The sequence below is a fragment of the Hypanus sabinus genome, chromosome 1 (assembly GCF_030144855.1).
Source record: "Hypanus sabinus isolate sHypSab1 chromosome 1, sHypSab1.hap1, whole genome shotgun sequence".
In the NCBI taxonomy this organism is placed as follows: Eukaryota; Metazoa; Chordata; class Chondrichthyes; order Myliobatiformes; family Dasyatidae; genus Hypanus; species Hypanus sabinus.
The window spans coordinates 213,296,711-213,306,195 of NC_082706.1; the positions used below are offsets into that span (position 1 = coordinate 213,296,711).

Consider the following 9,485-nt stretch of genomic DNA (forward strand, 5'->3'; position numbering starts at 1 on the left):
ACACCGTCTAGAACTCAGGACAGCTTCAAATGGCAGTGCTCTGCAGTCGATAAACAGAGATTAAGATGAATAAATAGAGTGGACAGCCAGTGTCTCTTCCCCAGGGCAATCCTCAGTACAAGAGGACATGGCTTTAAGATAAAGGGAGGAAATTTCAAGGGGGATATTAGAGGAAGGTTTTTTTCACTGCCCGAGTCAGTGGTGGAGGCAGATACGCTAGTGAAGTTTAAGAGACTACTAGACAGGTATATGGAGGAATTTAAGGTGGAGGGTTATATGGGAGGCAGGGTTTAAGGGTCGGCACAACATTGTGGACCGAATGGCCTGTGCTGTGCTGTATTGTTCTATGTTCTATGTAGATTTGTAACTGCTTGCCCTGAATATTGATGGCAACCGCCGATGTGCAGTACATTGCAGTTGGCTTCCCTACAAAGTTCAGTTTTTAGAATGAAGGACTGTATTCAGAAATGCGTCATCCTTCAGTCGCTGCTTCAGTTCGGGCTCCAACGATTGGTGCAAGAGAGAGTTAGATAGAGCTCTTATAGGTAGCCGGGTCAAGGGATTATAGGGAGAGGGCAGGAATTGGGTACTGATTGTGTATGATCAGCCATGATCACAGAGAATGGCGGTGCTGGCTAGAAGGGCCGAATGGCCTACTCCTGCACCTACTGTCTATTGTTCCTCTTTCATTAGGCAGATCATCAATCGCGTATCACAGCTTCTCGGCGGCATGAGACTACGCTCATTAGTGCTCCGACATGAAACCAGATGGAGCTCAAAACAGTCAAATCACAAAACACCAAAGGATATTGTTGCAATGAACGAGGCGAACCTAAATGCAGGACACAAGCACGGAGATTGAGTTAGGATGCTTATGCAGGCGTGAGCGTTGAACAGCAAACAGGAGGGATCTTGACACGAATCCTTGACACGGAGAGACGGAGTTTCACCGTAAATCTCGGTACTGGAGCAAAACTTAGAACACACGATCCTCAGCGGCCGGGAAACGTCAATTACCACACAGGCAAAACCAACGATATGGCAACTTGTGTTTGTAACGTCGTAGTTCTTATGCTACAGGTCCTGATGGAAACCAGGTGTGCCATCATCAAAGAGAATTAGGAGCAAATGGAAAATTAACGGTCGGAACCTTGGCACAATCAAAGGAAAGTAGGGGAAAATAGGGAATTAACTATCCGGACCGTGATAATCCCCCCCCCCCCCCACCCCAACGGGAGTCTCCAGTCGAACCACCAGGCTTGTTTGGATTGTCTCAATGGAAATCATGGATGAGGGAAGGGTCCTTGATGAAGGAGCGAGGAATCTAGGAGCATTCCTCCGGACCGTATCCCTCCCAATCGACCCAGGTACTGGAGACCCCTGCCTCGGCAGCGCACATCCAGTATTCGCCGGATGGTGTACGCTGGGTACTCGTCAATGATCCGGGCAGGTGGAGGGGGTTCGGCAGGAGGGCATAAAGGGCTGACAGACATAGGTTTCAATTGGGAGACGTGGAATGTTGGATGAATGTGCATAGATCTGGGCAGTTTGCTCTGACCACCGAGGGGTTGATTATACTCTCAATTTCAAATGGTCTCAGGTAGCGAGAGGCGAGTTTCTTGGGTTCATTCTTAAGGGGGATCTCGTCTTTTGACGAGAGCCAAACCTGCCCAGGCCGATAATTGAGTGCACGAGTCCGATGGCGACCGGCAATCCTCCGGTTGCGGTCGGCTGAGCAGAGCAGGGCGGCACATGCATCCTTCCAGATCTTGCAGCACCGCGGAGATGGGCCTGAACTGAAGACACAGCAATGTCATCTTCTTGTACAGGGAACATAGGGGGTTGATAACCGAGGGAGAATTTGAAGGGCAACATTCTGGTGGCGGTGCTGGCCAGGGAGTTGTGGGCGTACTCGACCCAAACGAGATGGGTGCTCCAGGATGGCGGGTTGTTGGCGGTTATGCAGCGCAGTGCTGCTTCCAAATCCTGGTTTGCTCACTGTGTTTGCACGTTCTTCTGCGGATGGAAGCCAGAAGGCAGAATTACTGCGGCTCCAAGGGCTTGACAAAAGGATCTCCAAACTTGAGAGATGAATTGGGGCCCCGGTCAGAAACAATGTCAGAGGGAATTCCATGAAGGCGGAAGACGTGATGAACAAGGAGGTCAGATGTTTCACGGGCTGTAGGGAGTTTGGGAAGGGCTAGGAAGTGCACGGGTTTGGAGAAGTGATCCACCACTGTTAGTACAGCAGTGTTGCCAGGCGAAGAGGGTAGTCCAGTAACGAAATCCAGCGCAATGTGAAATCAGTGGTGGCTAGGGACAGGTACGGGACGAAGCAACCAGCAGGTGGTCGGTGGGAGGCTTTTCCGCAGGCACAAACATCACAGGCAGAGATGGAGTGAGTGACAGCATCCATGGAGGACCACCAGAAATGTCTCTTCAGAAGGAACAGATTTCGATTGATTCCGGGATGGTATGCGAAACGAGAAGTATGCCCCCACTGGAGAACCTGACATCGAACAGAGTCGGGCACAAAGAGGCGATTGGGGGTTCCATTGCCTGGGTCAGATTGAGTTCGTTGAGCCTCTTTGACTAAGGTTTCGATCTCCCATGTGAGAGCAGGCACCAGACAGGATGGTGGAAGGATGGTCTCGAGGTTGGGAAGACCCTCCTCGGAGACATATTGACGAGACAGAGCATCGGCTTCCCGTTCTTGGAACCAGGACGATAGGTGAGTGTGAATCTGAAACGGCCAAAAAAGTAATGCCCAACGGGCTTGGCGGAAATTCAGGCGAAGGCGGTTTGGATGTATGTGAGGTTCATGTGGTCTATCCAGAGGATGAATGGATGTTCAGCTCCCTCCAACCAGTGCCTCCATTCCTCAAAGTCCAGATTGATGGCCAGTAACTCTCGGTTCCCTGCATCGTAGTTCCGTTTGGCAGGGGATAGACAGCGAGAGAAGAAGGTGCAGGGATGGAGCTTTTGGTTTGGGCCGGAGTGTTGGAAGAGGACCGTTCCCACCCCAGAATCGGAGGCGTCGGCTTCCACAATGAATTGGCGAGAGGGGTCAGGCTGGATCAGGATGGGAGCGGAGCTGAAACGCCTCCTCAGCTCCAAGAAGTCTGAGTCCGCTTCCAGTGAAAACGGGTCGCAGGAGAAGCGATTCGAGTAAGGGTCGCTGGCACCCGGCTGTAATCCCTGATGAAGTGATGGTAGAAGTTTGTGAACCCCAGAAATCGCTGGAGTTGCTTGCGTGTTGTAGGTTTTGGTCACACGGTCACCACCCGGATCTTTTCGGGATCAGCCCTCACTTGTCCGCTGTCAATGATGTACCCCAGGAAACTGACAGAGGGGACATGAAACTCGCACTTCTCAGCCTTCGCGAATAGTTTGTTCTCCAAAAGCCTCCGCAGAACCTGACGGACATGGTGGGTGTTTTCCTGAAGACTGTGTGAGAGGATTAAGATGTCGTCCAAATAAACGAAAATGAAACGGTTAATAAAGTCCCTAAGGACATCGCTTATCAGGGCTTGGAAGACGGCGGGGGCATTGGTGAGACCGAATATCATGACCAGGTATTTGAAGTGACCTAGAGAGGTATTAAAAGCTGTTTTCCACTCATCTCCCTCCCTTATTCTGACCAGGTGATAGGCACTCCACAAGTACAACTTGGAGAAGATGGTGGCTCCGTGAAGGGGCTCGAAAGCAGAGTTGGTAAGGGGCAGTGGATACTTATTCATGGTGAAGCTGTTCAGGCCGCGATAGTCAATGCAGGGGCGCAGTGAGCTATCTCTCTTCCCCACAAAGAAGAAACCTGCGCCTACTGGAGAAGGTGAGGGTCGGATAATGCCAGCCACGAGAGAGTTATTTGCTCTCCATTGCTTCTCTTTCTGGCCGGGACAGGTTAAACAGCCAAATGGTGGGTAGAGAGGCTCTGGGGAGAAGTTCAATTGTGCAATCATAAGGGCGGTGTGCAGGTAGGGAAACAGTCCGTTGTTTGCTAAACACTTCTCCCAGGTTGTGATACTCTGCTGGAACCTTGGATAAGCCGGGAGTTTCAGGGGCAGACGAGGTCGCAGTGACTTCCACAGGGGAAAGGGCCGATTGAAGACAAGTGGAGTGACAGAACGAACTCCAGCCGACTATCTTTACGGTGGACCAGTCAATGTGAGGGTTATGGCGGCTTAACCAGGGGTAACCAAGAACTATAGGAGCTTGAGGAGAGGAAATTAAATTGAATCGTACCTGTTCATAGAACATAGAATAGTACAGCACATTACAGGCCCTTTGGCCCACAATGTTGTGCCGACCCTCAAACCCAGCCTCCCATATAAGCCCCACCTTAAATTCCTCCATATACCTGTCTAGTAGTGTCTTAAACTTCACTAGTGTATCTGCCTCCACCACTGACCCGGGCAGTGCATTCCACGCACCAACCACTCCCTGAGTAAAAAACCTTCCTCTAATACCCCCTTTGAACTTCCCTCCCCTTACCTTAAAGCCATGTCCTCTTGTACTGAGCAGTGGTGCCCTGGGGAAGAGGTGCTGGCTATCCACTCTATCTATTCCTCTTGTACATCTATCTTGTACACCTCTAGCATGTCTCCTCTCATCCTCCTTCTCTCCAAAGAGTAAAGCCCTTAGCTCCCTTATGGTTCCCAATGGTTCCCGGAGAGTAAGAGAGACCGGGGTTGTGTGCAGCGTGTGACCTGGGCCAGTAGTCTACCGTCCAGTGCCCAGGCTTCTGGGGGTGGGGGGGGGGGCGGTACTCTATGGGTCACGAGGAATTTCGGCCCCGGAAGCAATGTTTTCATCCAAAAGGTTTCGCTCCGCTCAGCGCCGGACTCCGCTAGTGCTGACAGAGGCAGGGACTATTGGTTATAACGCAAAGTAGCTTGGGTCTGCATCCGAGTTCGGGGGACGGAAGGGAATGTTGTCTGGCTCACCAGGGTCCCCCCTTCTACTCGTGAGCCTCCCCTTTTGGCCGAAGGGGACAGGTAGCACAGAAATGTCCGAACTGGCCGCAATATATACACTCACCCGCTCTCAATCTCCATAGTCGCTCTGTGGCAGAGAGATGGTTCCGTCCCAATCGCATGGGTTCCTCTCTGGGGCGGTGGAAATGGCCGGACTGGAAGCTATTCTAGGAGCAGGAGGAGAAGAGACGCTTGTGCTGGTGGGAGGCAGTAATCAGTGCCGTGGATTGGCCAAAGGTGGTGGACGACCAGTTCTTTCCCAATGGCGTTTTCGGATGAGATGTACTCCAGGCTACTGTGGGAGGCGAGGGAGGAGACTGCTGAGCCTATGGCAATGATTTTTGCATCATCAATGAAGATGGGAGAGGTTCTGGAGGATCGGGAGATTGCGCATGTTTTTCCTTTGTTCAAGAAGGGAGAAGAAATAGCCCAGGAAATTATAGACCAGTGAGTCTTACCTCAGTAGTTGGTAAGTTGATGGAGGAGATCCTGAGAGGCAGGATTTATGAACATTTGGAGAGGCATAATATGATTTGGAATAGTCAGCATGAGATTGTCAAGGACAGGTCATGACTTATGAGCCTGATTGAATTTTTTGAGGATGTAACTAAACACATTGATGGAGGGAGAGCCGTAGATGTAGTGTATCTGGATTTCAGCAAGGCATTTCATAAGGTACCCCATACAAGGCTTATTGAGAAAGTAAGGAGGCATGGGATCCAAGGGGACATTGCTCTGTGTATCCAGAACTGGCTTGCCCACAGAAGGCAAAGAGTGGTTGTAGAGGGTCATATTCTGCATGGAGGTCAGTCACCAGTGGAGTGTCTCAGGGATCTGTTCTGGGATCCCTACTCTTTGTGATTTTTATAAATGACCTGGATGAGAAAGTGGAGGGATGGGTTAGTTAGTTTGCTGATGACACAAAGGTTGGAGGTTGTGGATAGTGTGGAGGGCTGTCAAAGGTTACAGAGGGACATTAATAGGATGCAAAACTGGGCTGAGAAGTGGCAGATGGAGTTCAACCCAGATAATTGTGAAGTGGTTCATTTTGGTAGGTCAAATATGATGGCAGAATATAGTATTAATGGTAAAACTCTTGGCAGTGTGCAGGATCAGAGGGATCTTGGGGTCCGAGTCCATAGGACACTCAAAGCAGCTGTGCAGGTTGATTCTGTGGTTAAGAAGGCATACGGTGTATTGGCCTTCATTAATCGTGGAATTGAAGTTAGGAGCCGAGAGGTAAAGTTGCAGCTATATAGGACCCTGGTCAGACCCCAGTTGGAGTACTGTGCTCAGTTCTGATCACCTCACAAAAGGAAGGATGTGGAAGCCATAGAAAGGGTGCAGAGGAGATTTACAAGGACGTTTCCTGGATTGGGGACCATGCCTTAGGTTGAGTGAAATCGGCCTTTTCTTCTTGGAGTGACGGATGATAGAGGAGTACAAGATGATGAGAGGCATTGATCTTGTGGATAGTCAGAGGTTTTTTCCCCCAGGTCTCAAATGGTTGCCACAAGAGGACACAGGTTTAAGGTGCTGGTATAGTTTAAGGTATAAGGTATAGAGGAGATGTCAGGGGTAAGTTTGTTACTCGAAGAATGTTGAATGCATGGAATAGGCTGCCGGCAATGGTGGTGGAGGCGGATACGATAGGGTCTTTTTAATTAATCTTTTTAATGAGTTTTTACAATGCAATAAAACAAAAAGATGTTTATACAGGTCAAAACAAACTTATCAAAATTACAGTTCAAAATAATTTAGAAAAGCACCCATAGTAGAATCGTATGAAGTTACTTACCACCCCATCCTCCCACTGCCCAACTCCAAGCCAACCTTATGATATATAAAAAAGTTAATCAAAACTATATTACCACAGAGCTGTATTTATAAAAAGAAGGTGTATTGCCCACTACCTAATCTATAATATGTTTACACATCAAAAAATATATAAATTTTAACCCCAAGAAGCTGGAAATAAGAGATTTAAATGCAAAAGAAAAAAAGGGAGGGATGCACCCTTAATCTAAACGATGATTGGAGGAAACGAAGAATGACACCAAGATTGGAGGAGTTGTGGATGGAGCTGTAAGTGGTCGGAGGTTTCAAGAGGACATAGACAGGCTGCTGAGTTGGACAGAAAAATCGCAGATGGAGTTCAATACGGACAAGTGTGAGGTGATGCATTTTGGAGGGACAAACTAGAAGACTGAGTACAGGATTAATGGTCAGTTACTTAAGAGTGTGGTTGAACAAAGGGAACTTGGGGTTCAAATCCATACATCCCTCAAGGTCACTGCACAGGTTGATAGGGTAGTTAAGAAGGTCTATGTGATGCTAGGCTTCATTAACAGGGGGATTGAATTCAAGAGTAGAGAGGTCATGTTGCAACTCTACAAATCTCTGGTGAGACCGTACTTAGAGTATTGTGTTGAATTCTAGTCACCTCATTATAGGAAGGATGTGGAAGCTATGGAGAGGGTGCAGAGGAGATTTACCGGGATGTTGCCTCGATTGGAGAACAAGTCATATGAAACAAGGTTAGCAGAGCTGGGACTTTTCTCTTTGGAGCATAGAAGAATGAGAGGAGACTTGATAGAGGTCTACAAGATAATGAGAGGCATAGATAGGGTGGATAGTCAGTACCTGTTTCCCAGGGCACCAATAGCAAACTCCAGAGGGCTTAGGTACAAAAATAAGGGAGGGAAGTTTAGGGGAGACATCAGGGGTAAGTTTTTTACACAGAGGGTTGTGAGTGCCTGGAATGACTTGCCAGGGATGGTGGTGGAGGCTAAAACATTAGGGGTATTTAAGAGCCTCTTGGACAGGCACATGGATGAAAGAAAAATGGATGGTTAATGGGTAGCGTGGGATTTGTACTTTTTTTTAAGGATTATACGGGTCGGCACAACATGGAGGGCTGAAGGGCCTGTACTGTGCTGTAGTGTTCTATGGTTCTATGGTTAAACGGGAATTATGACAATATTCAAGACAAGTTCCCCACGCCTTTTGGAACTTTATGTCCGAATTAAGAAATGAATAATTATTTTTTTTCAAAATCTAAGCAGGACATAATATCTCTAAGCCATTGAGCATGACTGTGTGGGTCAGCATCTCTTCACCTAAGAAGGACTGCACGTCTGGCCAAAAGAGAGGTGAACGACAGTGTATGACACACTCTGAGAATAGGGGCTCAGTTCAGAAAATATAATGGGCTTCACAGTTTTTCAATCTCTAGTCCAATTCTACATTTTCATCTTTTTCAGCCTTCTATGCGGGATTTAACATTACTAGACTGGCACAGAAAGGCCATTAGGTGCTTTGAAGATCTTTTCATAGATAAGCAGTTTGCAACTTTTGATCGTCTGTAGAGTTTGACCTGCCTAACACTCATTTCCTTAGATATCTCCAAATTAGACATTTTATCAACCCTTTAATACGAAACTTTCCTCAGGTACCCATTAAAAATGTTGTGGATATGTTTCTACGTATGAATCCATTGGGTAAAGTTTTAATTTCTACAATTCGAGATATGTTAACAATGTTGAAGCGAGCCCCCTTCGACGAACTTAAAACTACCTGGGAGCATGATTTAAAATTTTCTTTGTCCGACGAGGTTTGGGATTCAATTCTCAAGTCAGTTAATTCAACTTCTCTATTTGCTCACAACTGCCTTTCACAGTTCAAGGTGGTACTCAGGTCTCATATGTCTAAAACTAAATTGTCGCGGTTCTATCCCAATATTAGTCACTGTTGCGATAAGTGTTAAGGGGGCGAGGCCTCCCTTATTCATATGTATTGGGGTTGTCCTACTTGGAGAAATTATGGAGAGATTTTTAAAATTTTTTATCTCATATATTTAATTGCTGTTTGGAACCTAACACTCTGATTGCTCTTTTCGGTACTTCGGGAGAAGCTGACATGCATTTAACTTCGATAGGGTCTTTTAAAATAATTTTGGATAGGTACATGGAGCTTAGAAAAATAGAAGGCTAGAGGTAAGCCTAGTAATTTCTAAGGTAGGGACATGTTCAGCACAAATTTGTGGGCCTGAATTGTACTGTAAGTTTTCTATGTTTCTAACTGGGAATCAAGATGAAAGAAAGCAGGAGTGCAGAAGAATGGGGCAAAGGATACCAGCGAGCCAGGTAGGAGTCGAACCTACAATCTTCTGATCCGTAGTCAGACGCGTTATCCATTGCGCCACTGGCCCACACAACCTAAAACTGTGGACAGCTTCAAAAGGCAGTGTGCTGCACGATAAACATCTGTAACTGTTTGCCCTAAATATTGATGGCTGCCTACATTTGTATAGTGCAGGGCTGTAGTCAGAAATGTGTCTTCCTTTGGGCACTGCTTCAACTCCGGCTCCAACGATCGGTTCCTCTTTCATTAGGCAGATCATCAGTCGCGTTTCACTGCACTTCTCGGTGGCATGAGCCTACGGTCATTAGTGCTCTGACATGTGACCAGACGGAGTTCAAAACAATCAAATCACAAAACACCCAAGGA

General features: G+C 47.4%; 1 non-coding gene across 1 annotated transcript; it reads right to left on the reverse strand.

The window, feature by feature from the left end:
- Nucleotides 1-9,113: 9,113 nt before the first annotated feature.
- On the reverse strand, nucleotides 9,114-9,186 carry trnar-acg (transfer RNA arginine (anticodon ACG)). Its single transcript has one exon. It is a non-coding gene; the product is annotated as a tRNA-Arg (tRNA).
- Nucleotides 9,187-9,485: the final 299 nt, after the last annotated feature.